The 27,844-nt window shown below is 41.1% G+C and overlaps 17 non-coding genes across 17 annotated transcripts; all 17 read right to left on the reverse strand.

Annotated features, from left to right (window-relative positions):
* Window positions 1–970: 970 nt before the first annotated feature.
* TRNAK-UUU (transfer RNA lysine (anticodon UUU)) lies at window positions 971–1,043 on the reverse strand. Its single transcript has one exon. It is a non-coding gene; the product is annotated as a tRNA-Lys (tRNA).
* A 1,609-nt stretch (window positions 1,044–2,652) lies between these two features.
* Window positions 2,653–2,725, reverse strand: TRNAK-UUU (transfer RNA lysine (anticodon UUU)). The gene has a single exon. It is a non-coding gene; the product is annotated as a tRNA-Lys (tRNA).
* Window positions 2,726–5,178: 2,453 nt separating this feature from the next.
* Window positions 5,179–5,251, reverse strand: TRNAK-UUU (transfer RNA lysine (anticodon UUU)). Its single transcript has one exon. It is a non-coding gene; the product is annotated as a tRNA-Lys (tRNA).
* Window positions 5,252–7,705: 2,454 nt separating this feature from the next.
* On the reverse strand, window positions 7,706–7,778 carry TRNAK-UUU (transfer RNA lysine (anticodon UUU)). The gene has a single exon. It is a non-coding gene; the product is annotated as a tRNA-Lys (tRNA).
* Window positions 7,779–10,228: 2,450 nt separating this feature from the next.
* On the reverse strand, window positions 10,229–10,301 carry TRNAK-UUU (transfer RNA lysine (anticodon UUU)). Its single transcript has one exon. It is a non-coding gene; the product is annotated as a tRNA-Lys (tRNA).
* Window positions 10,302–11,911: 1,610 nt separating this feature from the next.
* Window positions 11,912–11,984, reverse strand: TRNAK-UUU (transfer RNA lysine (anticodon UUU)). Its single transcript has one exon. It is a non-coding gene; the product is annotated as a tRNA-Lys (tRNA).
* Window positions 11,985–12,752: 768 nt separating this feature from the next.
* TRNAK-UUU (transfer RNA lysine (anticodon UUU)) lies at window positions 12,753–12,825 on the reverse strand. The gene has a single exon. It is a non-coding gene; the product is annotated as a tRNA-Lys (tRNA).
* A 1,611-nt stretch (window positions 12,826–14,436) lies between these two features.
* Window positions 14,437–14,509, reverse strand: TRNAK-UUU (transfer RNA lysine (anticodon UUU)). Its single transcript has one exon. It is a non-coding gene; the product is annotated as a tRNA-Lys (tRNA).
* A 771-nt stretch (window positions 14,510–15,280) lies between these two features.
* TRNAK-UUU (transfer RNA lysine (anticodon UUU)) lies at window positions 15,281–15,353 on the reverse strand. Its single transcript has one exon. It is a non-coding gene; the product is annotated as a tRNA-Lys (tRNA).
* Window positions 15,354–16,121: 768 nt separating this feature from the next.
* TRNAK-UUU (transfer RNA lysine (anticodon UUU)) lies at window positions 16,122–16,194 on the reverse strand. The gene has a single exon. It is a non-coding gene; the product is annotated as a tRNA-Lys (tRNA).
* A 768-nt stretch (window positions 16,195–16,962) lies between these two features.
* Window positions 16,963–17,035, reverse strand: TRNAK-UUU (transfer RNA lysine (anticodon UUU)). Its single transcript has one exon. It is a non-coding gene; the product is annotated as a tRNA-Lys (tRNA).
* A 768-nt stretch (window positions 17,036–17,803) lies between these two features.
* On the reverse strand, window positions 17,804–17,876 carry TRNAK-UUU (transfer RNA lysine (anticodon UUU)). The gene has a single exon. It is a non-coding gene; the product is annotated as a tRNA-Lys (tRNA).
* A 768-nt stretch (window positions 17,877–18,644) lies between these two features.
* TRNAK-UUU (transfer RNA lysine (anticodon UUU)) lies at window positions 18,645–18,717 on the reverse strand. The gene has a single exon. It is a non-coding gene; the product is annotated as a tRNA-Lys (tRNA).
* Window positions 18,718–20,327: 1,610 nt separating this feature from the next.
* TRNAK-UUU (transfer RNA lysine (anticodon UUU)) lies at window positions 20,328–20,400 on the reverse strand. Its single transcript has one exon. It is a non-coding gene; the product is annotated as a tRNA-Lys (tRNA).
* Window positions 20,401–21,171: 771 nt separating this feature from the next.
* TRNAK-UUU (transfer RNA lysine (anticodon UUU)) lies at window positions 21,172–21,244 on the reverse strand. The gene has a single exon. It is a non-coding gene; the product is annotated as a tRNA-Lys (tRNA).
* A 1,609-nt stretch (window positions 21,245–22,853) lies between these two features.
* TRNAK-UUU (transfer RNA lysine (anticodon UUU)) lies at window positions 22,854–22,926 on the reverse strand. The gene has a single exon. It is a non-coding gene; the product is annotated as a tRNA-Lys (tRNA).
* Window positions 22,927–25,377: 2,451 nt separating this feature from the next.
* TRNAK-UUU (transfer RNA lysine (anticodon UUU)) lies at window positions 25,378–25,450 on the reverse strand. The gene has a single exon. It is a non-coding gene; the product is annotated as a tRNA-Lys (tRNA).
* Window positions 25,451–27,844: the final 2,394 nt, after the last annotated feature.

Here is a 27,844-nt window from a genome sequence, read left to right on the forward strand (position 1 = left end):
ATCCAAGAACTCTGGACTCCACTACCTTAGAGTCATATTGCCCAAGGTTGCGATGCCATCAGAAATAGCACATATTAGAATGAGCAATTCATATTTCCTGCTTAATTTTTTGTAAAAGAAGCAAAGGTACGCCTGAACAGTGACTTGAACCCTGGACCCTCAGATTAAAAGTCTGATGCTCTACCGACTGAGCTATCCAGGCACAGGGATCACTGCCCATTTGAAACTTGATTTTCACTCTACAGCACCTCCATACATGGCTACCTCACTGGTCAATAAAGGAAATGAATTACTAGTGCATTACACACATTTTGACACTGGAGACATAACTTTTTTCAGTCATTCCGTATCCAGATATAGAGATTTGCAGCATGTAGGACTTTAATGGTCACCCACTTACGGATTTGAATGTTTTGCCACATTCATGAGTGCAAACTTGCTCCCCAGTAAAGACGAACATGTGCTCCTCAATGCACACACTGGGCAATGCAGTCCACTCTAAATCGACGATTAATGACATGCTCGTTTTGTGCAATGGAGTTTCAGTCAATTGGAAAACATTTTGAAAAGTTATATTGCAACAGAAGCCCAGCCTTAAAAAAGTGGATTTCACTTCTAAATGATTACATGAGGAAGGAAAGGAGACCAGATGCAAAAAAGGTGCTGCGGCTTAGTTGGTTAAAGCGCCTGTCTAGTAAACAGGAGATCCTGAGTTCGAATCTCAGCAGCGCCTGTCTGCTTTTTTTTCGACCAATCTGTCTCCCCAATATTAAAACTTTGTACAAAGATTGCTATTTCATGCTATTTAGAAGCACAGTCAGGCTTGAAATGTTGGCAAAGCATCCAAGAACTCTGGACTCCACTACCTTAGAGTCATATTGCCCAAGGTTGCGATGCCATCAGAAATAGCACATATTAGAATGAGCAATTCATATTTCCTGCTTAATTTTTTGTAAAAGAAGCAAAGGTACGCCTGAACAGGGACTTGAACCCTGGACCCTCAGATTAAAAGTCTGATGCTCTACCGACTGAGCTATCCAGGCACAGGGATTACTGCCCATTTGAAACTTGATTTTCACTCTACAGCACCTCCATACATGGCTACCTCACTGGGCAATAAAGGAAATGAATTACTAGTGCATTACACACATTTTGACACTGGAGACATAACTTTTTTCAGTCATTCCGTATCCAGATATAGAGATTTGCAGCATCTAGGACTTTAATGTTCACCCACTTACGGATTTGAATGTTTTGCCACATTCATGAGTGCAAACTTGCTCCCCAGTAAAGACGAACATGTGCTCCTCAATGCACACACTGGGCAATGCAGTCCACTCTAAATCGACGATTAATGACATGCTCGTTTTGTGCAATGGAGTTTCAGTCAATTGGAAAACATTTTGAAAAGTTATATTGCAACAGAAGCCCAGCCTTAAAAAAGTGTATTTCACTTCTAAATGATTACATGAGGAAGGAAAGGAGACCAGATGCAAAAAAGGTGCTGCGGCTTAGTTGGTTAAAGCGCCTGTCTAGTAAACAGGAGATCCTGAGTTCAAATCTCAGCAGCGCCTGTCTGCTTTTTTTTCGACCAATCTGTCTCCCCAATGTTAAAACTTTGTACAAAGATTGCTATTTCATGCTATTTAGAAGCACAGTCAGGCTTGAAATGTTGGCAAAGCCTCCAAGAACTCTGGACTCCACTACCTTAGAGTCATATTGCCCAAGGTTGCGATGCCATCAGAAATAGCACATATTAGAATGAGCAATTCATATTTCCTGCTTAATTTTTTGTAAAAGAAGCAAAGGTACGCCTGAACAGTGACTTGAACCCTGGACCCTCAGATTAAAAGTCTGATGCTCTACCGACTGAGCTATCCAGGCACAGGGATCACTGCCCATTTGAAACTTGATTTTCACTCTACAGTACCTCCATACATGGCTACCTCACTGGTCAATAAAGGAAATGAATTACTAGTGCATTACACACATTTTGACACTGGAGACATAACTTTTTTCAGACATTCCGTATCCAGATATAGAGATTTGCAGCATCTAGGACTTTAATGTTCACCCACTTACGGATTTGAATGTTTTGCCACATTCATGAGTGCAAACTTGCTCCCCAGTAAAGACGAACATGTGCTCCTCAATGCACACACTGGGCAATGCAGTCCACTCTAAATCGACGATTAATGACATGCTCGTTTTGTGCAATGGAGTTTCAGTCAATTGGAAAACATTTTGAAAAGTTATATTGCAACAGAAGCCCAGCCTTAAAAAAGTGGATTTCACTTCTAAATGATTACATGAGGAAGGAAAGGAGACCAGATGCAAAAAAGGTGCTGCGGCTTAGTTGGTTAAAGCGCCTGTCTAGTAAACAGGAGATCCTGAGTTAGAATCTCAGCGGCGCCTGTCTGCTTTTTTTTCGACCAATCTGTCTCCCCAATATTAAAACTTTGTACAAAGATTGCTATTTCATGCTATTTAGAAGCACAGTCAGGCTTGAAATGTTGGCAAAGCATCCAAGAACTCTGGACTCCACTACCTTAGAGTCATATTGCCCAAGGTTGCGATGCCATCAGAAATAGCACATATTAGAATGAGCAATTCATATTTCCTGCTTAATTTTTTGTAAAAGAAGCAAAGGTACGCCTGAACAGGGACTTGAACCCTGGACCCTCAGATTAAAAGTCTGATGCTCTACCAACTGAGCTATCCAGGCACAGGGATCACTGCCCATTTGAAACTTGATTTTCACTCTACAGCACCTCCATACATGGCTACCTCACTGGTCAATAAAGGAAATGAATTACTAGTGCATTACACACATTTTGACACTGGAGACATAACTTTTTTCAGTCATTCCGTATCCAGATATAGAGATTTGCAGCATCTAGGACTTTAATGTTCACCCACTTACGGATTTGAATGTTTTGCCACATTCATGAGTGCAAACTTGCTCCCCATTAAAGACGAACATGTGCTCCTCAATGCACACACTGGGCAATGCAGTCCACTCTAAATCGACGATTAATGACATGCTCGTTTTGTGCAATGGAGTTTCAGTCAATTGGAAAACATTTTGAAAAGTTATATTGCAACAGAAGCCCAGCCTTAAAAAAAAGTGGATTTCACTTCTAAATGATTACATGAGGAAGGAAAGGAGACCAGATGCAAAAAAGGTGCTGTGGCTTAGTTGGTTAAAGCGCCTGTCTAGTAAAAAGGAGATCCTGAGTTTGAATCTCAGCAGCGCCTCTCTGCTTTTTTTTTCGACCAATCTGTCTCCCCAATATTAAAACTTTGTACAAAGATTGCTATTTCATGCTATTTAGAAGCACAGTCAGGCTTGAAATGTTGGCAAAGCACCCAAGAACTCTGGTCTCCACTACCTTAGAGTCATATTGCCCAAGGTTGCGATGCCATCAGAAATAGCAAATATTAGAATGAGCAATTCATATTTCCTGCTTAATTTATTGTAAAAGAAGCAAAGGTACGCCTGAACAGGGACTTGAACCCTGGACCCTCAGATTAAAAGTCTGATGCTCTACCGACTGAGCTATTCAGGCACAGGGATCACTGCCATTTGAAACTTGATTTTCACTCTACAGCACCTCCATACATGGCTACCTCACTGGTCAATAAAGGAAATGAATTACTAGTGCATTACACACATTTTGACACTGGAGACATAACTTTTTTCAGTCATTCCGTATCCAGATATAGAGATTTGCAGCATCTAGGACTTTAATGTTCACCCACTTACGGATTTGAATGTTTTGCCACATTCATGAGTGCAAACTTGCTCCCCAGTAAAGACGAACATGTGCTCCTCAATGCACACACTGGGCAATGCAGTCCACTCTAAATCGACGATTAATGACATGCTCGTTTTGTGCAATGGAGTTTCAGTCAATTGGAAAACATTTTGAAAAGTTATATTGCAACAGAAGCCCAGCCTTAAAAAAGTGGATTTCACTTCTAAATGATTACATGAGGAAGGAAAGGAGACCAGATGCAAAAAAGGTGCTGCGGCTTAGTTGGTTAAAGCGCCTGTCTAGTAAACAGGAGATCCTGAGTTCAAATCTCAGCAGCGCCTGTCTGCTTTTTTTTCGACCAATCTGTCTCCCCAATATTAAAACTTTGTACAAAGATTGCTATTTCATGCTATTTAGAAGCACAGTCAGGCTTGAAATGTTGGCAAAGCATCCAAGAACTCTGGACTCCACTACCTTAGAGTCATATTGCCCAAGGTTGCGATGCCATCAGAAATAGCACATATTAGAATGAGCAATTCATATTTCCTGCTTAATTTTTTGTAAAAGAAGCAAAGGTACGCCTGAACAGGGACTTGAACCCTGGACCCTCAGATGAAAATTCTGATGCTCTACCGACTGAGCTATCCAGGCACAGGGATCACTGCCCATTTGAAACTTGATTTTCACTCTACAGCACCTCCATACATGGCTACCTCACTGGTCAATAAAGGAAATGAATTACTAGTGCATTACACACATTTTGACACTGGAGACATAACTTTTTTCAGTCATTCCGTATCCAGATATAGAGATTTGCAGCATCTAGGACTTTAATGTTCACCCACTTACGGATTTGAATGTTTTGCCACATTCATGAGTGCAAACTTGCTCCCCAGTAAAGACGAACATGTGCTCCTCAATGCACACACTGGGCAATGCAGTCCACTCTAAATCGACGATTAATGACATGCTCGTTTTGTGCAATGGAGTTTCAGTCAATTGGAAAACATTTTGAAAAGTTATATTGCTACAGAAGCCTAGCCTTAAAAAAAGTGGATTTCACTTCTAAATGATTACATGAGGAAGGAAAGGAGACCAGATGCAAAAAAGGTGCTGTGGCTTAGTTGGTTAAAGCGCCTGTCTAGTAAACAGGAGATCCTGAGTTTGAATCTCAGCAGCGCCTGTCTGCTTTTTTTTCGACCAATCTGTCTCCCCAATGTTAAAACTTTGTACAAAGATTGCTATTTCATGCTATTTAGAAGCACAGTCAGGCTTGAAATGTTGGCAAAGCCTCCAAGAACTCTGGACTCCACTACCTTAGAGTCATATTGCCCAAGGTTGCGATGCCATCAGAAATAGCACATATTAGAATGAGCAATTCATATTTCCTGCTTAATTTTTTGTAAAAGAAGCAAAGGTACGCCTGAACAGGGACTTGAACCCTGGACCCTCAGATTAAAAGTCTGATGCTCTACCAACTGAGCTATCCAGGCACAGGGATCACTGCCCATTTGAAACTTGATTTTCACTCTACAGCACCTCCATACATGGCTACCTCACTGGTCAATAAAGGAAATGAATTACTAGTGCATTACACACATTTTGACACTGGAGACATAACTTTTTTCAGTCATTCCGTATCCAGATATAGAGATTTGCAGCATCTAGGACTTTAATGTTCACCCACTTACGGATTTGAATGTTTTGCCACATTCATGAGTGCAAACTTGCTCCCCAGTAAAGACGAACATGTGCTCCTCAATGCACACACTGGGCAATGCAGTCCACTCTAAATCGACGATTAATGACATGCTCGTTTTGTGCAATGGAGTTTCAGTCAATTGGAAAACATTTTGAAAAGTTATATTGCTACAGAAGCCTAGCCTTAAAAAAAGTGGATTTCACTTCTAAATGATTACATGAGGAAGGAAAGGAGACCAGATGCAAAAAAGGTGCTGTGGCTTAGTTGGTTAAAGCGCCTGTCTAGTAAACAGGAGATCCTGAGTTTGAATCTCAGCAGCGCCTGTCTGCTTTTTTTTCGACCAATCTGTCTCCCCAATGTTAAAACTTTGTACAAAGATTGCTATTTCATGCTATTTAGAAGCACAGTCAGGCTTGAAATGTTGGCAAAGCCTCCAAGAACTCTGGACTCCACTACCTTAGAGTCATATTGCCCAAGGTTGCGATGCCATCAGAAATAGCACATATTAGAATGAGCAATTCATATTTCCTGCTTAATTTTTTGTAAAAGAAGCAAAGGTACACCTGAACAGTGACTTGAACCCTGGACCCTCAGATTAAAAGTCTGATGCTCTACCGACTGAGCTATCCAGGCACAGGGATCACTGCCCATTTGAAACTTGATTTTCACTCTACAGCACCTCCATACATGGCTACCTCACTGGTCAATAAAGGAAATTAATTACTAGTGCATTACACACATTTTGACACTGGAGACATAACTTTTTTCAGTCATTCCGTATCCAGATATAGAGATTTGCAGCATCTAGGACTTTAATGTTCACCCACTTACGGATTTGAATGTTTTGCCACATTCATGAGTGCAAACTTGCTCCCCAGTAAAGACGAACATGTGCTCCTCAATGCACACACTGGGCAATGCAGTCCACTCTAAATCGACGATTAATGACATGCTCGTTTTGTGCAATGGAGTTTCAGTCAATTGGAAAACATTTTGAAAAGTTATATTGCAACAGAAGCCCAGCCTTAAAAAAGTGGATTTCACTTCTAAATGATTACATGAGGAAGGAAAGGAAACCAGATGCAAAAAAGGTGCTGTGGCTTAGTTGGTTAAAGTGCCTGTCTAGTAAACAGGAGATCCTGAGTTCGAATCTCAGCAGCGCCTGTCTGCTTTTTTTTCGACCAATCTGTCTCCCCAATATTAAAACTTTGTACAAAGATTGCTATTTCATGCTATTTAGAAGCACAGTCAGGCTTGAAATGTTGGCAAAGCATCCAAGAACTCTGGACTCCACTACCTTAGAGTCATATTGCCCAAGGTTGCGATGCCATCAGAAATAGCACATATTAGAATGAGCAATTCATATTTCCTGCTTAATTTTTTGTAAAAGAAGCAAAGGTACGCCTGAACAGGGACTTGAACCCTGGACCCTCAGATTAAAAGTCTGATGCTCTACTGACTGAGCTATCCAGGCACAGGGATCACTGCCCATTTGAAACTTGATTTTCACTCTACAGCACCTCCATACATGGCTACCTCACTGGTCAATAAAGGAAATGAATTACTAGTGCATTACACACATTTTGACACTGGAGACATAACTTTTTTCAGTCATTCCGTATCCAGATATAGAGATTTGCAGCATGTAGGACTTTAATGGTCACCCACTTACGGATTTGAATGTTTTGCCACATTCATGAGTGCAAACTTGCTCCCCAGTAAAGACGAACATGTGCTCCTCAATGCACACACTGGGCAATGCAGTCCACTCTAAATCGACGATTAATGACATGCTCGTTTTGTGCAATGGAGTTTCAGTCAATTGGAAAACATTTTGAAAAGTTATATTGCAACAGAAGCCCAGCCTTAAAAAAAAGTGGATTTCACTTCTAAATGATTACATGAGGAAGGAAAGGAGACCAGATGCAAAAAAGGTGCTGTGGCTTAGTTGGTTAAAGCGCCTGTCTAGTAAAAAGGAGATCCTGAGTTTGAATCTCAGCAGCGCCTCTCTGCTTTTTTTTTCGACCAATCTGTCTCCCCAATATTAAAACTTTGTACAAAGATTGCTATTTCATGCTATTTAGAAGCACAGTCAGGCTTGAAATGTTGGCAAAGCACCCAAGAACTCTGGTCTCCACTACCTTAGAGTCATATTGCCCAAGGTTGCGATGCCATCAGAAATAGCAAATATTAGAATGAGCAATTCATATTTCCTGCTTAATTTATTGTAAAAGAAGCAAAGGTACGCCTGAACAGGGACTTGAACCCTGGACCCTCAGATTAAAAGTCTGATGCTCTACCGACTGAGCTATCCAGGCACAGGGATCACTCCCATTTGAAACTTGATTTTCACTCTACAGCACCTCCATACATGGCTACCTCACTGGTCAATAAAGGAAATGAATTACTAGTGCATTACACACATTTTGACACTGGAGACATAACTTTTTTCAGTCATTCCGTATCCAGATATAGAGATTTGCAGCATCTAGGACTTTAATGTTCACCCACTTACGGATTTGAATGTTTTGCCACATTCATGAGTGCAAACTTGCTCCCCAGTAAAGACGAACATGTGCTCCTCAATGCACACACTGGGCAATGCAGTCCACTCTAAATCGACGATTAATGACATGCTCGTTTTGTGCAATGGAGTTTCAGTCAATTGGAAAACATTTTGAAAAGTTATATTGCAACAGAAGCCCAGCCTTAAAAAAGTGGATTTCACTTCTAAATGATTACATGAGGAAGGAAAGGAGACCAGATGCAAAAAAGGTGCTGCGGCTTAGTTGGTTAAAGCGCCTGTCTAGTAAACAGGAGATCCTGAGTTCAAATCTCAGCAGCGCCTGTCTGCTTTTTTTTCGACCAATCTGTCTCCCCAATATTAAAACTTTGTACAAAGATTGCTATTTCATGCTATTTAGAAGCACAGTCAGGCTTGAAATGTTGGCAAAGCATCCAAGAACTCTGGACTCCACTACCTTAGAGTCATATTGCCCAAGGTTGCGATGCCATCAGAAATAGCACATATTAGAATGAGCAATTCATATTTCCTGCTTAATTTTTTGTAAAAGAAGCAAAGGTACGCCTGAACAGGGACTTGAACCCTGGACCCTCAGATGAAAATTCTGATGCTCTACCGACTGAGCTATCCAGGCACAGGGATCACTGCCCATTTGAAACTTGATTTTCACTCTACAGCACCTCCATACATGGCTACCTCACTGGTCAATAAAGGAAATGAATTACTAGTGCATTACACACATTTTGACACTGGAGACATAACTTTTTTCAGTCATTCCGTATCCAGATATAGAGATTTGCAGCATCTAGGACTTTAATGTTCACCCACTTACGGATTTGAATGTTTTGCCACATTCATGAGTGCAAACTTGCTCCCCAGTAAAGACGAACATGTGCTCCTCAATGCACACACTGGGCAATGCAGTCCACTCTAAATCGACGATTAATGACATGCTCGTTTTGTGCAATGGAGTTTCAGTCAATTGGAAAACATTTTGAAAAGTTATATTGCTACAGAAGCCTAGCCTTAAAAAAAGTGGATTTCACTTCTAAATGATTACATGAGGAAGGAAAGGAGACCAGATGCAAAAAAGGTGCTGTGGCTTAGTTGGTTAAAGCGCCTGTCTAGTAAACAGGAGATCCTGAGTTTGAATCTCAGCAGCGCCTGTCTGCTTTTTTTTCGACCAATCTGTCTCCCCAATGTTAAAACTTTGTACAAAGATTGCTATTTCATGCTATTTAGAAGCACAGTCAGGCTTGAAATGTTGGCAAAGCCTCCAAGAACTCTGGACTCCACTACCTTAGAGTCATATTGCCCAAGGTTGCGATGCCATCAGAAATAGCACATATTAGAATGAGCAATTCATATTTCCTGCTTAATTTTTTGTAAAAGAAGCAAAGGTACACCTGAACAGTGACTTGAACCCTGGACCCTCAGATTAAAAGTCTGATGCTCTACCGACTGAGCTATCCAGGCACAGGGATCACTGCCCATTTGAAACTTGATTTTCACTCTACAGCACCTCCATACATGGCTACCTCACTGGTCAATAAAGGAAATTAATTACTAGTGCATTACACACATTTTGACACTGGAGACATAACTTTTTTCAGTCATTCCGTATCCAGATATAGAGATTTGCAGCATCTAGGACTTTAATGTTCACCCACTTACGGATTTGAATGTTTTGCCACATTCATGAGTGCAAACTTGCTCCCCAGTAAAGACGAACATGTGCTCCTCAATGCACACACTGGGCAATGCAGTCCACTCTAAATCGACGATTAATGACATGCTCGTTTTGTGCAATGGAGTTTCAGTCAATTGGAAAACATTTTGAAAAGTTATATTGCAACAGAAGCCCAGCCTTAAAAAAGTGGATTTCACTTCTAAATGATTACATGAGGAAGGAAAGGAAACCAGATGCAAAAAAGGTGCTGTGGCTTAGTTGGTTAAAGTGCCTGTCTAGTAAACAGGAGATCCTGAGTTCGAATCTCAGCAGCGCCTGTCTGCTTTTTTTTCGACCAATCTGTCTCCCCAATATTAAAACTTTGTACAAAGATTGCTATTTCATGCTATTTAGAAGCACAGTCAGGCTTGAAATGTTGGCAAAGCATCCAAGAACTCTGGACTCCACTACCTTAGAGTCATATTGCCCAAGGTTGCGATGCCATCAGAAATAGCACATATTAGAATGAGCAATTCATATTTCCTGCTTAATTTTTTGTAAAAGAAGCAAAGGTACGCCTGAACAGGGACTTGAACCCTGGACCCTCAGATTAAAAGTCTGATGCTCTACCGACTGAGCTATCCAGGCACAGGGATCACTGCCCATTTGAAACTTGATTTTCACTCTACAGCACCTCCATACATGGCTACCTCACTGGTCAATAAAGGAAATGAATTACTAGTGCATTACACACATTTTGACACTGGAGACATAACTTTTTTCAGTCATTCCGTATCCAGATATAGAGATTTGCAGCATGTAGGACTTTAATGGTCACCCACTTACGGATTTGAATGTTTTGCCACATTCATGAGTGCAAACTTGCTCCCCAGTAAAGACGAACATGTGCTCCTCAATGCACACACTGGGCAATGCAGTCCACTCTAAATCGACGATTACTGACATGCTCGTTTTGTGCAATGGAGTTTCAGTCAATTGGAAAACATTTTGAAAAGTTATATTGCAACAGAAGCCTAGCCTTAAAAAAAGTGGATTTCACTTCTAAATGATTACATGAGGAAGGAAAGGAGACCAGATGCAAAAAAGGTGCTGTGGCTTAGTTGGTTAAAGCGCCTGTCTAGTAAACAGGAGATCCTGAGTTTGAATCTCAGCAGCGCCTGTCTGCTTTTTTTTCGACCAATCTGTCTCCCCAATGTTAAAACTTTGTACAAAGATTGCTATTTCATGCTATTTAGAAGCACAGTCAGGCTTGAAATGTTGGCAAAGCCTCCAAGAACTCTGGACTCCACTACCTTAGAGTCATATTGCCCAGGGTTGCGATGCCATCAGAAATAGCACATATTAGAATGAGCAATTCATATTTCCTGCTTAATTTTTTGTAAAAGAAGCAAAGGTACGCCTGAACAGTGACTTGAACCCTGGACCCTCAGATTAAAAGTCTGATGCTCTACCGACTGAGCTATCCAGGCACAGGGATCACTGCCCATTTGAAACTTGATTTTCACTCTACAGTACCTCCATACATGGCTACCTCACTGGTCAATAAAGGAAATGAATTACTAGTGCATTACACACATTTTGACACTGGAGACATAACTTTTTTCAGACATTCCGTATCCAGATATAGAGATTTGCAGCATCTAGGACTTTAATGTTCACCCACTTACGGATTTGAATGTTTTGCCACATTCATGAGTGCAAACTTGCTCCCCAGTAAAGACGAACATGTGCTCCTCAATGCACACACTGGGCAATGCAGTCCACTCTAAATCGACGATTAATGACATGCTCGTTTTGTGCAATGGAGTTTCAGTCAATTGGAAAACATTTTGAAAAGTTATATTGCAACAGAAGCCCAGCCTTAAAAAAGTGGATTTCACTTCTAAATGATTACATGAGGAAGGAAAGGAGACCAGATGCAAAAAAGGTGCTGCGGCTTAGTTGGTTAAAGCGCCTGTCTAGTAAACAGGAGATCCTGAGTTCGAATCTCAGCAGCGCCTGTCTGCTTTTTTTTCGACCAATCTGTCTCCCCAATATTAAAACTTTGTACAAAGATTGCTATTTCATGCTATTTAGAAGCACAGTCAGGCTTGAAATGTTGGCAAAGCATCCAAGAACTCTGGACTCCACTACCTTAGAGTCATATTGCCCAAGGTTGCGATGCCATCAGAAATAGCACATATTAGAATGAGCAATTCATATTTCCTGCTTAATTTTTTGTAAAAGAAGCAAAGGTACGCCTGAACAGGGACTTGAACCCTGGACCCTCAGATTAAAAGTCTGATGCTCTACCGACTGAGCTATCCAGGCACAGGGATTACTGCCCATTTGAAACTTGATTTTCACTCTACAGCACCTCCATACATGGCTACCTCACTGGGCAATAAAGGAAATGAATTACTAGTGCATTACACACATTTTGACACTGGAGACATAACTTTTTTCAGTCATTCCGTATCCAGATATAGAGATTTGCAGCATCTAGGACTTTAATGTTCACCCACTTACGGATTTGAATGTTTTGCCACATTCATGAGTGCAAACTTGCTCCCCAGTAAAGACGAACATGTGCTCCTCAATGCACACACTGGGCAATGCAGTCCACTCTAAATCGACGATTAATGACATGCTCGTTTTGTGCAATGGAGTTTCAGTCAATTGGAAAACATTTTGAAAAGTTATATTGCAACAGAAGCCCAGCCTTAAAAAAGTGTATTTCACTTCTAAATGATTACATGAGGAAGGAAAGGAGACCAGATGCAAAAAAGGTGCTGCGGCTTAGTTGGTTAAAGCGCCTGTCTAGTAAACAGGAGATCCTGAGTTCAAATCTCAGCAGCGCCTGTCTGCTTTTTTTTCGACCAATCTGTCTCCCCAATATTAAAACTTTGTACAAAGATTGCTATTTCATGCTATTTAGAAGCACAGTCAGGCTTGAAATGTTGGCAAAGCATCCAAGAACTCTGGACTCCACTACCTTAGAGTCATATTGCCCAAGGTTGCGATGCCATCAGAAATAGCACATATTAGAATGAGCAATTCATATTTCCTGCTTAATTTTTTGTAAAAGAAGCAAAGGTACGCCTGAACAGGGACTTGAACCCTGGACCCTCAGATTAAAAGTCTGATGCTCTACCGACTGAGCTATCCAGGCACAGGGATCACTGCCCATTTGAAACTTGATTTTCACTCTACAGCACCTCCATACATGGCTACCTCACTGGTCAATAAAGGAAATGAATTACTAGTGCATTACACACATTTTGACACTGGAGACATAACTTTTTTCAGTCATTCCGTATCCAGATATAGAGATTTGCAGCATGTAGGACTTTAATGGTCACCCACTTACGGATTTGAATGTTTTGCCACATTCATGAGTGCAAACTTGCTCCCCAGTAAAGACGAACATGTGCTCCTCAATGCACACACTGGGCAATGCAGTCCACTCTAAATCGACGATTACTGACATGCTCGTTTTGTGCAATGGAGTTTCAGTCAATTGGAAAACATTTTGAAAAGTTATATTGCAACAGAAGCCTAGCCTTAAAAAAAGTGGATTTCACTTCTAAATGATTACATGAGGAAGGAAAGGAGACCAGATGCAAAAAAGGTGCTGTGGCTTAGTTGGTTAAAGCGCCTGTCTAGTAAACAGGAGATCCTGAGTTTGAATCTCAGCAGCGCCTGTCTGCTTTTTTTTCGACCAATCTGTCTCCCCAATGTTAAAACTTTGTACAAAGATTGCTATTTCATGCTATTTAGAAGCACAGTCAGGCTTGAAATGTTGGCAAAGCCTCCAAGAACTCTGGACTCCACTACCTTAGAGTCATATTGCCCAAGGTTGCGATGCCATCAGAAATAGCACATATTAGAATGAGCAATTCATATTTCCTGCTTAATTTTTTGTAAAAGAAGCAAAGGTACGCCTGAACAGTGACTTGAACCCTGGACCCTCAGATTAAAAGTCTGATGCTCTACCGACTGAGCTATCCAGGCACAGGGATCACTGCCCATTTGAAACTTGATTTTCACTCTACAGTACCTCCATACATGGCTACCTCACTGGTCAATAAAGGAAATGAATTACTAGTGCATTACACACATTTTGACACTGGAGACATAACTTTTTTCAGACATTCCGTATCCAGATATAGAGATTTGCAGCATCTAGGACTTTAATGTTCACCCACTTACGGATTTGAATGTTTTGCCACATTCATGAGTGCAAACTTGCTCCCCAGTAAAGACGAACATGTGCTCCTCAATGCACACACTGGGCAATGCAGTCCACTCTAAATCGACGATTAATGACATGCTCGTTTTGTGCAATGGAGTTTCAGTCAATTGGAAAACATTTTGAAAAGTTATATTGCAACAGAAGCCCAGCCTTAAAAAAGTGGATTTCACTTCTAAATGATTACATGAGGAAGGAAAGGAGACCAGATGCAAAAAAGGTGCTGCGGCTTAGTTGGTTAAAGCGCCTGTCTAGTAAACAGGAGATCCTGAGTTTGAATCTCAGCGGCGCCTGTCTGCTTTTTTTTTCGACCAATCTGTCTCCCCAATATTAAAACTTTGTACAAAGATTGCTATTTCATGCTATTTAGAAGCACAGTCAGGCTTGAAATGTTGGCAAAGCATCCAAGAACTCTGGACTCCACTACCTTAGAGTCATATTGCCCAAGGTTGCGATGCCATCAGAAATAGCACATATTAGAATGAGCAATTCATATTTCCTGCTTAATTTTTTGTAAAAGAAGCAAAGGTACGCCTGAACAGGGACTTGAACCCTGGACCCTCAGATTAAAAGTCTGATGCTCTACCAACTGAGCTATCCAGGCACAGGGATCACTGCCCATTTGAAACTTGATTTTCACTCTACAGCACCTCCATACATGGCTACCTCACTGGTCAATAAAGGAAATGAATTACTAGTGCATTACACACATTTTGACACTGGAGACATAACTTTTTTCAGTCATTCCGTATCCAGATATAGAGATTTGCAGCATCTAGGACTTTAATGTTCACCCACTTACGGATTTGAATGTTTTGCCACATTCATGAGTGCAAACTTGCTCCCCATTAAAGACGAACATGTGCTCCTCAATGCACACACTGGGCAATGCAGTCCACTCTAAATCGACGATTAATGACATGCTCGTTTTGTGCAATGGAGTTTCAGTCAATTGGAAAACATTTTGAAAAGTTATATTGCAACAGAAGCCCAGCCTTAAAAAAAAGTGGATTTCACTTCTAAATGATTACATGAGGAAGGAAAGGAGACCAGATGCAAAAAAGGTGCTGTGGCTTAGTTGGTTAAAGCGCCTGTCTAGTAAAAAGGAGATCCTGAGTTTGAATCTCAGCAGCGCCTCTCTGCTTTTTTTTTCGACCAATCTGTCTCCCCAATATTAAAACTTTGTACAAAGATTGCTATTTCATGCTATTTAGAAGCACAGTCAGGCTTGAAATGTTGGCAAAGCACCCAAGAACTCTGGTCTCCACTACCTTAGAGTCATATTGCCCAAGGTTGCGATGCCATCAGAAATAGCAAATATTAGAATGAGCAATTCATATTTCCTGCTTAATTTATTGTAAAAGAAGCAAAGGTACGCCTGAACAGGGACTTGAACCCTGGACCCTCAGATTAAAAGTCTGATGCTCTACCGACTGAGCTATCCAGGCACAGGGATCACTGCCATTTGAAACTTGATTTTCACTCTACAGCACCTCCATACATGGCTACCTCACTGGTCAATAAAGGAAATGAATTACTAGTGCATTACACACATTTTGACACTGGAGACATAACTTTTTTCAGTCATTCCGTATCCAGATATAGAGATTTGCAGCATGTCGGACTTTAATTTTCATCCAGCCCACGCATTTGAATGTTTTGCCGCATTCATGAGTGCAAACTTGCTCACCAGTAAAGACGTACATGTGCTCCTCAATGCACACACTGGGCAATGCAGTCCACTCTAAATCGTCGATTACTGACATGCTCGTTTTGTGCAATGGAGTTTCAGTCAATTGGAAAACATTTTGAAAAGTTATATTGCAACAGAAGCCCAGCCTTAAAAAAGTGGATTTCACTTCTACATGATTACATGAGGAAGGAAAGGAGACCAGATGCAAAAAAGGTGCTGCGGCTTAGTTGGTTAAAGCGCCTGTCTAGTAAACAGGAGATCCTGAGTTCGAATCTCAGCAGCGCCTGTCTGCTTTTTTTTCGACCAATCTGTCTCCCCAATATTAAAACTTTGTACAAAGATTGCTATTTCATGCTATTTAGAAGCACAGTCAGGCTTGAAATGTTGGCAAAGCATCCAAGAACTCTGGACTCCACTACCTTAGAGTCATATTGCCCAAGGTTGCGATGCCATCAGAAATAGCACATATTAGAATGAGCAATTCATATTTCCTGCTTAATTTTTTGTAAAAGAAGCAAAGGTACGCCTGAACAGGGACTTGAACCCTGGACCCTCAGATTAAAAGTCTGATGCTCTACCGACTGAGCTATCCAGGCACAGGGATTACTGCCCATTTGAAACTTGATTTTCACTCTACAGCACCTCCATACATGGCTACCTCACTGGTCAATAAAGGAAATGAATTACTAGTGCATTACACACATTTTGACACTGGAGACATAACTTTTTTCAGTCATTCCGTATCCAGATATAGAGATTTGCAGCATCTAGGACTTTAATGTTCACCCACTTACGGATTTGAATGTTTTGCCACATTCATGAGTGCAAACTTGCTCCCCAGTAAAGACGAACATGTGCTCCTCAATGCACACACTGGGCAATGCAGTCCACTCTAAATCGACGATTAATGACATGCTCGTTTTGTGCAATGGAGTTTCAGTCAATTGGAAAACATTTTGAAAAGTTATATTGCAACAGAAGCCCAGCCTTAAAAAAGTGTATTTCACTTCTAAATGATTACATGAGGAAGGAAAGGAGACCAGATGCAAAAAAGGTGCTGCGGCTTAGTTGGTTAAAGCGCCTGTCTAGTAAACAGGAGATCCTGAGTTCAAATCTCAGCAGCGCCTGTCTGCTTTTTTTTCGACCAATCTGTCTCCCCAATATTAAAACTTTGTACAAAGATTGCTATTTCATGCTATTTAGAAGCACAGTCAGGCTTGAAATGTTGGCAAAGCATCCAAGAACTCTGGACTCCACTACCTTAGAGCCATATTGCCCAAGGTTGCGATGCCATCAAAAATAGCACATATTAGAATGAGCAATTCATATTTCCTGCTTAATTTTTTGTAAAAGAAGCAAAGGTACGCCTGAACAGGGACTTGAACCCTGGACCCTCAGATTAAAAGTCTGATGCTCTACCGACTGAGCTATCCAGGCACAGGGATCACTGCCCATTTGAAACTTGATTTTCACTCTACAGCACCTCCATACATGGCTACCTCACTGGTCAATAAAGGAAATGAATTACTAGTGCATTACACACATTTTGACACTGGAGACATAACTTTTTTCAGTCATTCCATATCCAGATATAGAGATTTGCAGCATGTAGGACTTTAATGGTCACCCACTTACGGATTTGAATGTTTTGCCACATTCATGAGTGCAAACTTGCTCCCCAGTAAAGACGAACATGTGCTCCTCAATGCACACACTGGGCAATGCAGTCCACTCTAAATCGACGATTAATGACATGCTCGTTTTGTGCAATGGAGTTTCAGTCAATTGGAAAACATTTTGAAAAGTTATATTGCAACAGAAGCCCAGCCTTAAAAAAGTGGATTTCACTTCTAAATGATTACATGAGGAAGGAAAGGAGACCAGATGCAAAAAAGGTGCTGTGGCTTAGTTGGTTAAAGCGCCTGTCTAGTAAACAGGAGATCCTGAGTTCGAATCTCACCAGCGCCTGTCTGCTTTTTTTTCGACCAATCTGTCTCCCCAATGTTAAAACTTTGTACAAAGATTGCTATTTCATGCTATTTAGAAGCACAGTCAGGCTTGAAATGTTGGCAAAGCATCCAAGAACTCTGGACTCCACTACCTTAGAGTCATATTGCCCAAGGTTGCGATGCCATCAGAAATAGCACATATTAGAATGAGCAATTCATATTTCCTGCTTAATTTTTTGTAAAAGAAGCAAAGGTACGCCTGAACAGGGACTTGAACCCTGGACCCTCAGATTAAAAGTCTGATGCTCTACCGACTGAGCTATCCAGGCACAGGGATCACTGCCCATTTGAAACTTGATTTTCACTCTACAGCACCTCCATACATGGCTACCTCACTGGTCAATAAAGGAAATGAATTACTAGTGCATTACACACATTTTGACACTGGAGACATAACTTTTTTCAGTCATTCCGTATCCAGATATAGAGATTTGCAGCATGTAGGACTTTAATGGTCACCCACTTACGGATTTGAATGTTTTGCCACATTCATGAGTGCAAACTTGCTCCCCAGTAAAGACGAACATGTGCTCCTCAATGCACACACTGGGCAATGCAGTCCACTCTAAATCGACGATTAATGACATGCTCGTTTTGTGCAATGGAGTTTCAGTCAATTGGAAAACATTTTGAAAAGTTATATTGCAACAGAAGCCCAGCCTTAAAAAAGTGGATTTCACTTCTAAATGATTACATGAGGAAGGAAAGGAGACCAGATGCAAAAAAGGTGCTGCGGCTTAGTTGGTTAAAGCGCCTGTCTAGTAAACAGGAGATCCTGAGTTCGAATCTCAGCAGCGCCTGTCTGCTTTTTTTTCGACCAATCTGTCTCCCCAATATTAAAACTTTGTACAAAGATTGCTATTTCATGCTATTTAGAAGCACAGTCAGGCTTGAAATGTTGGCAAAGCATCCAAGAACTCTGGACTCCACTACCTTAGAGTCATATTGCCCAAGGTTGCGATGCCATCAGAAATAGCACATATTAGAATGAGCAATTCATATTTCCTGCTTAATTTTTTGTAAAAGAAGCAAAGGTACGCCTGAACAGGGACTTGAACCCTGGACCCTCAGATTAAAAGTCTGATGCTCTACCGACTGAGCTATCCAGGCACAGGGATCACTGCCCATTTGAAACTTGATTTTCACTCTACAGCACCTCCATACATGGCTACCTCACTGGTCAATAAAGGAAATGAATTACTAGTGCATTACACACATTTTGACACTGGAGACATAACTTTTTTCAGTCATTCCGTATCCAGATATAGAGATTTGCAGCATGTAGGACTTTAATGGTCACCCACTTACGGATTTGAATGTTTTGCCACATTCATGAGTGCAAACTTGCTCCCCAGTAAAGACGAACATGTGCTCCTCAATGCACACACTGGGCAATGCAGTCCACTCTAAATCGACGATTACTGACATGCTCGTTTTGTGCAATGGAGTTTCAGTCAATTGGAAAACATTTTGAAAAGTTATATTGCAACAGAAGCCTAGCCTTAAAAAAAGTGGATTTCACTTCTAAATGATTACATGAGGAAGGAAAGGAGACCAGATGCAAAAAAGGTGCTGTGGCTTAGTTGGTTAAAGCGCCTGTCTAGTAAACAGGAGATCCTGAGTTTGAATCTCAGCAGCGCCTGTCTGCTTTTTTTTCGACCAATCTGTCTCCCCAATGTTAAAACTTTGTACAAAGATTGCTATTTCATGCTATTTAGAAGCACAGTCAGGCTTGAAATGTTGGCAAAGCCTCCAAGAACTCTGGACTCCACTACCTTAGAGTCATATTGCCCAGGGTTGCGATGCCATCAGAAATAGCACATATTAGAATGAGCAATTCATATTTCCTGCTTAATTTTTTGTAAAAGAAGCAAAGGTACGCCTGAACAGTGACTTGAACCCTGGACCCTCAGATTAAAAGTCTGATGCTCTACCGACTGAGCTATCCAGGCACAGGGATCACTGCCCATTTGAAACTTGATTTTCACTCTACAGTACCTCCATACATGGCTACCTCACTGGTCAATAAAGGAAATGAATTACTAGTGCATTACACACATTTTGACACTGGAGACATAACTTTTTTCAGACATTCCGTATCCAGATATAGAGATTTGCAGCATCTAGGACTTTAATGTTCACCCACTTACGGATTTGAATGTTTTGCCACATTCATGAGTGCAAACTTGCTCCCCAGTAAAGACGAACATGTGCTCCTCAATGCACACACTGGGCAATGCAGTCCACTCTAAATCGACGATTAATGACATGCTCGTTTTGTGCAATGGAGTTTCAGTCAATTGGAAAACATTTTGAAAAGTTATATTGCAACAGAAGCCCAGCCTTAAAAAAGTGGATTTCACTTCTAAATGATTACATGAGGAAGGAAAGGAGACCAGATGCAAAAAAGGTGCTGCGGCTTAGTTGGTTAAAGCGCCTGTCTAGTAAACAGGAGATCCTGAGTTTGAATCTCAGCAGCGCCTGTCTGCTTTTTTTTCGACCAATCTGTCTCCCCAATATTAAAACTTTGTACAAAGATTGCTATTTCATGCTATTTAGAAGCACAGTCAGGCTTGAAATGTTGGCAAAGCATCCAAGAACTCTGGACTCCACTACCTTAGAGTCATATTGCCCAAGGTTGCGATGCCATCAGAAATAGCACATATTAGAATGAGCAATTCATATTTCCTGCTTAATTTTTTGTAAAAGAAGCAAAGGTACGCCTGAACAGGGACTTGAACCCTGGACCCTCAGATTAAAAGTCTGATGCTCTACCAACTGAGCTATCCAGGCACAGGGATCACAGCCCATTTGAAACTTGATTTTCACTCTACAGCACCTCCATACATGGCTACCTCACTGGTCAATAAAGGAAATGAATTACTAGTGCATTACACACATTTTGACACTGGAGACATAACTTTTTTCAGTCATTCCGTATCCAGATATAGAGATTTGCAGCATCTAGGACTTTAATGTTCACCCACTTACGGATTTGAATGTTTTGCCACATTCATGAGTGCAAACTTGCTCCCCATTAAAGACGAACATGTGCTCCTCAATGCACACACTGGGCAATGCAGTCCACTCTAAATCGACGATTAATGACATGCTCGTTTTGTGCAATGGAGTTTCAGTCAATTGGAAAACATTTTGAAAAGTTATATTGCAACAGAAGCCCAGCCTTAAAAAAAAGTGGATTTCACTTCTAAATGATTACATGAGGAAGGAAAGGAGACCAGATGCAAAAAAGGTGCTGTGGCTTAGTTGGTTAAAGCGCCTGTCTAGTAAAAAGGAGATCCTGAGTTCGAATCTCAGCAGCGCCTCTCTGCTTTTTTTTTCGACCAATCTGTCTCCCCAATATTAAAACTTTGTACAAAGATTGCTATTTCATGCTATTTAGAAGCACAGTCAGGCTTGAAATGTTGGCAAAGCACCCAAGAACTCTGGTCTCCACTACCTTAGAGTCATATTGCCCAAGGTTGTGATGCCATCAGAAATAGCAAATATTAGAATGAGCAATTCATATTTCCTGCTTAATTTATTGTAAAAGAAGCAAAGGTACGCCTGAACAGGGACTTGAACCCTGGACCCTCAGATTAAAAGTCTGATGCTCTACCGACTGAGCTATCCAGGCACAGGGATCACTGCCATTTGAAACTTGATTTTCACTCTACAGCACCTCCATACATGGCTACCTCACTGGTCAATAAAGGAAATGAATTACTAGTGCATTACACACATTTTGACACTGGAGACATAACTTTTTTCAGTCATTCCGTATCCAGATATAGAGATTTGCAGCATGTAGGACTTTAATGGTCATCCAGCCCACGCATTTGAATGTTTTGCCGCATTCATGAGTGCAAACTTGCTCACCAGTAAAGACGTACATGTGCTCCTCAATGCACACACTGGGCAATGCAGTCCACTCTAAATCGTCGATTACTGACATGCTCGTTTTGTGCAATGGAGTTTCAGTCAATTGGAAAACATTTTGAAAAGTTATATTGCAACAGAAGCCCAGCCTTAAAAAAGTGGATTTCACTTCTAAATGATTACATGAGGAAGGAAAGGAGACCAGATGCAAAAAAGGTGCTGTGGCTTAGTTGGTTAAAGCGCCTGTCTAGTAAACAGGAGATCCTGAGTTCGAATCTCACCAGCGCCTGTCTGCTTTTTTTTCGACCAATCTGTCTCCCCAATATTAAAACTTTGTACAAAGATTGCTATTTCATGCTATTTAGAAGCACAGTCAGGCTTGAAATGTTGGCAAAGCATCCAAGAACTCTGGACTCCACTACCTTAGAGTCATATTGCCCAAGGTTGCGATGCCATCAGAAATAGCACATATTAGAATGAGCAATTCATATTTCCTGCTTAATTTTTTGTAAAAGAAGCAAAGGTACGCCTGAACAGTGACTTGAACCCTGGACCCTCAGATTAAAAGTCTGATGCTCTACCGACTGAGCTATCCAGGCACAGGGATCACTGCCCATTTGAAACTTGATTTTCACTCTACAGCACCTCCATACATGGCTACCTCACTGGTCAATAAAGGAAATGAATTACTAGTGCATTACACACATTTTGACACTGGAGACATAACTTTTTTCAGTCATTCCGTATCCAGATATAGAGATTTGCAGCATGTAGGACTTTAATGGTCACCCACTTACGGATTTGAATGTTTTGCCACATTCATGAGTGCAAACTTGCTCCCCAGTAAAGACGAACATGTGCTCCTCAATGCACACACTGGGCAATGCAGTCCACTCTAAATCGACGATTAATGACATGCTCGTTTTGTGCAATGGAGTTTCAGTCAATTGGAAAACATTTTGAAAAGTTATATTGCAACAGAAGCCCAGCCTTAAAAAAGTGGATTTCACTTCTAAATGATTACATGAGGAAGGAAAGGAGACCAGATGCAAAAAAGGTGCTGCGGCTTAGTTGGTTAAAGCGCCTGTCTAGTAAACAGGAGATCCTGAGTTCGAATCTCAGCAGCGCCTGTCTGCTTTTTTTTCGACCAATCTGTCTCCCCAATATTAAAACTTTGTACAAAGATTGCTATTTCATGCTATTTAGAAGCACAGTCAGGCTTGAAATGTTGGCAAAGCATCCAAGAACTCTGGACTCCACTACCTTAGAGTCATATTGCCCAAGGTTGCGATGCCATCAGAAATAGCACATATTAGAATGAGCAATTCATATTTCCTGCTTAATTTTTTGTAAAAGAAGCAAAGGTACGCCTGAACAGGGACTTGAACCCTGGACCCTCAGATTAAAAGTCTGATGCTCTACCGACTGAGCTATCCAGGCACAGGGATTACTGCCCATTTGAAACTTGATTTTCACTCTACAGCACCTCCATACATGGCTACCTCACTGGGCAATAAAGGAAATGAATTACTAGTGCATTACACACATTTTGACACTGGAGACATAACTTTTTTCAGTCATTCCGTATCCAGATATAGAGATTTGCAGCATCTAGGACTTTAATGTTCACCCACTTACGGATTTGAATGTTTTGCCACATTCATGAGTGCAAACTTGCTCCCCAGTAAAGACGAACATGTGCTCCTCAATGCACACACTGGGCAATGCAGTCCACTCTAAATCGACGATTAATGACATGCTCGTTTTGTGCAATGGAGTTTCAGTCAATTGGAAAACATTTTGAAAAGTTATATTGCAACAGAAGCCCAGCCTTAAAAAAGTGTATTTCACTTCTAAATGATTACATGAGGAAGGAAAGGAGACCAGATGCAAAAAAGGTGCTGCGGCTTAGTTGGTTAAAGCGCCTGTCTAGTAAACAGGAGATCCTGAGTTCAAATCTCAGCAGCGCCTGTCTGCTTTTTTTTCGACCAATCTGTCTCCCCAATGTTAAAACTTTGTACAAAGATTGCTATTTCATGCTATTTAGAAGCACAGTCAGGCTTGAAATGTTGGCAAAGCCTCCAAGAACTCTGGACTCCACTACCTTAGAGTCATATTGCCCAAGGTTGCGATGCCATCAGAAATAGCACATATTAGAATGAGCAATTCATATTTCCTGCTTAATTTTTTGTAAAAGAAGCAAAGGTACGCCTGAACAGTGACTTGAACCCTGGACCCTCAGATTAAAAGTCTGATGCTCTACCGACTGAGCTATCCAGGCACAGGGATCACTGCCCATTTGAAACTTGATTTTCACTCTACAGTACCTCCATACATGGCTACCTCACTGGTCAATAAAGGAAATGAATTACTAGTGCATTACACACATTTTGACACTGGAGACATAACTTTTTTCAGACATTCCGTATCCAGATATAGAGATTTGCAGCATCTAGGACTTTAATGTTCACCCACTTACGGATTTGAATGTTTTGCCACATTCATGAGTGCAAACTTGCTCCCCAGTAAAGACGAACATGTGCTCCTCAATGCACACACTGGGCAATGCAGTCCACTCTAAATCGACGATTAATGACATGCTCGTTTTGTGCAATGGAGTTTCAGTCAATTGGAAAACATTTTGAAAAGTTATATTGCAACAGAAGCCCAGCCTTAAAAAAGTGGATTTCACTTCTAAATGATTACATGAGGAAGGAAAGGAGACCAGATGCAAAAAAGGTGCTGCGGCTTAGTTGGTTAAAGCGCCTGTCTAGTAAACAGGAGATCCTGAGTTCAAATCTCAGCAGCGCCTGTCTGCTTTTTTTTCGACCAATCTGTCTCCCCAATATTAAAACTTTGTACAAAGATTGCTATTTCATGCTATTTAGAAGCACAGTCAGGCTTGAAATGTTGGCAAAGCATCCAAGAACTCTGGACTCCACTACCTTAGAGTCATATTGCCCAAGGTTGCGATGCCATCAGAAATAGCACATATTAGAATGAGCAATTCATATTTCCTGCTTAATTTTTTGTAAAAGAAGCAAAGGTACGCCTGAACAGGGACTTGAACCCTGGACCCTCAGATGAAAAGTCTGATGCTCTACCGACTGAGCTATCCAGGCACAGGGATCACTGCCCATTTGAAACTTGATTTTCACTCTACAGCACCTCCATACATGGCTACCTCACTGGGCAATAAAGGAAATGAATTACTAGTGCATTACACACATTTTGACACTGGAGACATAACTTTTTTCAGTCATTCCGTATCCAGATATAGAGATTTGCAGCATCTAGGACTTTAATGTTCACCCACTTACGGATTTGAATGTTTTGCCACATTCATGAGTGCAAACTTGCTCCCCAGTAAAGACGAACATGTGCTCCTCAATGCACACACTGGGCAATGCAGTCCACTCTAAATCGACGATTAATGACATGCTCGTTTTGTGCAATGGAGTTTCAGTCAATTGGAAAACATTTTGAAAAGTTATATTGCTACAGAAGCCTAGCCTTAAAAAAAGTGGATTTCACTTCTAAATGATTACATGAGGAAGGAAAGGAGACCAGATGCAAAAAAGGTGCTGTGGCTTAGTTGGTTAAAGTGCCTGTCTAGTAAACAGGAGATCCTGAGTTTGAATCTCAGCAGCGCCTGTCTGCTTTTTTTTCGACCAATCTGTCTCCCCAATGTTAAAACTTTGTACAAAGATTGCTATTTCATGCTATTTAGAAGCACAGTCAGGCTTGAAATGTTGGCAAAGCCTCCAAGAACTCTGGACTCCACTACCTTAGAGTCATATTGCCCAAGGTTGCGATGCCATCAGAAATAGCACATATTAGAATGAGCAATTCATATTTCCTGCTTAATTTTTTGTAAAAGAAGCAAAGGTACGCCTGAACAGGGACTTGAACCCTGGACCCTCAGATTAAAAGTCTGATGCTCTACCGACTGAGCTATCCAGGCACAGGGATCACTGCCCATTTGAAACTTGATTTTCACTCTACAGCACCTCCATACATGGCTACCTCACTGGTCAATAAAGGAAATGAATTACTAGTGCATTACACACATTTTGACACTGGAGACATAACTTTTTTCAGTCATTCCGTATCCAGATATAGAGATTTGCAGCATGTAGGACTTTAATGGTCACCCACTTACGGATTTGAATGTTTTGCCACATTCATGAGTGCAAACTTGCTCCCCAGTAAAGACGAACATGTGCTCCTCAATGCACACACTGGGCAATGCAGTCCACTCTAAATCGACGATTAATGACATGCTCGTTTTGTGCAATGGAGTTTCAGTCAATTGGAAAACATTTTGAAAAGTTATATTGCAACAGAAGCCCAGCCTTAAAAAAGTGGATTTCACTTCTAAATGATTACATGAGGAAGGAAAGGAGACCAGATGCAAAAAAGGTGCTGCGGCTTAGTTGGTTAAAGCGCCTGTCTAGTAAACAGGAGATCCTGAGTTCGAATCTCAGCAGCGCCTGTCTGCTTTTTTTTCGACCAATCTGTCTCCCCAATATTAAAACTTTGTACAAAGATTGCTATTTCATGCTATTTAGAAGCACAGTCAGGCTTGAAATGTTGGCAAAGCATCCAAGAACTCTGGACTCCACTACCTTAGAGTCATATTGCCCAAGGTTGCGATGCCATCAGAAATAGCACATATTAGAATGAGCAATTCATATTTCCTGCTTAATTTTTTGTAAAAGAAGCAAAGGTACGCCTGAACAGGGACTTGAACCCTGGACTCTCAGATTAAAAGTCTGATGCTCTACCGACTGAGCTATCCAGGCACAGGGATTACTGCCCATTTGAAACTTGATTTTCACTCTACAGCACCTCCATACATGGCTACCTCACTGGGCAATAAAGGAAATGAATTACTAGTGCATTACACACATTTTGACACTGGAGACATAACTTTTTTCAGTCATTCCGTATCCAGATATAGAGATTTGCAGCATCTAGGACTTTAATGTTCACCCACTTACAGATTTGAATGTTTTGCCACATTCATGAGTGCAAACTTGCTCCCCAGTAAAGACGAACATGTGCTCCTCAATGCACACACTGGGCAATGCAGTCCACTCTAAATCGACGATTAATGACATGCTCGTTTTGTGCAATGGAGTTTCAGTCAATTGGAAAACATTTTGAAAAGTTATATTGCAACAGAAGCCCAGCCTTAAAAAAGTGGATTTCACTTCTAAATGATTACATGAGGAAGGAAAGGAGACCAGATGCAAAAAAGGTGCTGCGGCTTAGTTGGTTAAAGCGCCTGTCTAGTAAACAGGAGATCCTGAGTTCAAATCTCAGCAGCGCCTGTCTGCTTTTTTTTCGACCAATCTGTCTCCCCAATATTAAAACTTTGTACAAAGATTGCTATTTCATGCTATTTAGAAGCACAGTCAGGCTTGAAATGTTGGCAAAGCATCCAAGAACTCTGGACTCCACTACCTTAGAGTCATATTGCCCAAGGTTGCGATGCCATCAGAAATAGCACATATTAGAATGAGCAATTCATATTTCCTGCTTAATTTTTTGTAAAAGAAGCAAAGGTACGCCTGAACAGGGACTTGAACCCTGGACCCTCAGATGAAAATTCTGATGCTCTACCGACTGAGCTATCCAGGCACAGGGATCACTGCCCATTTGAAACTTGATTTTCACTCTACAGCACCTCCATACATGGCTACCTCACTGGTCAATAAAGGAAATGAATTACTAGTGCATTACACACATTTTGACACTGGAGACATAACTTTTTTCAGTCATTCCGTATCCAGATATAGAGATTTGCAGCATCTAGGACTTTAATGTTCACCCACTTACGGATTTGAATGTTTTGCCACATTCATGAGTGCAAACTTGCTCCCCAGTAAAGACGAACATGTGCTCCTCAATGCACACACTGGGCAATGCAGTCCACTCTAAATCGACGATTAATGACATGCTCGTTTTGTGCAATGGAGTTTCAGTCAATTGGAAAACATTTTGAAAAGTTATATTGCTACAGAAGCCTAGCCTTAAAAAAAGTGGATTTCACTTCTAAATGATTACATGAGGAAGGAAAGGAGACCAGATGCAAAAAAGGTGCTGTGGCTTAGTTGGTTAAAGCGCCTGTCTAGTAAACAGGAGATCCTGAGTTTGAATCTCAGCAGCGCCTGTCTGCTTTTTTTTCGACCAATCTGTCTCCCCAATGTTAAAACTTTGTACAAAGATTGCTATTTCATGCTATTTAGAAGCACAGTCAGGCTTGAAATGTTGGCAAAGCCTCCAAGAACTCTGGACTCCACTACCTTAGAGTCATATTGCCCAAGGTTGCGATGCCATCAGAAATAGCACA

This window comes from Ambystoma mexicanum, unplaced genomic scaffold (genome assembly GCF_040938575.1).
Source record: "Ambystoma mexicanum isolate Mex_15411 unplaced genomic scaffold, UKY_AmexF1_1 Mex_scaf1, whole genome shotgun sequence".
NCBI lineage: Eukaryota > Metazoa > Chordata > Amphibia > Caudata > Ambystomatidae > Ambystoma > Ambystoma mexicanum.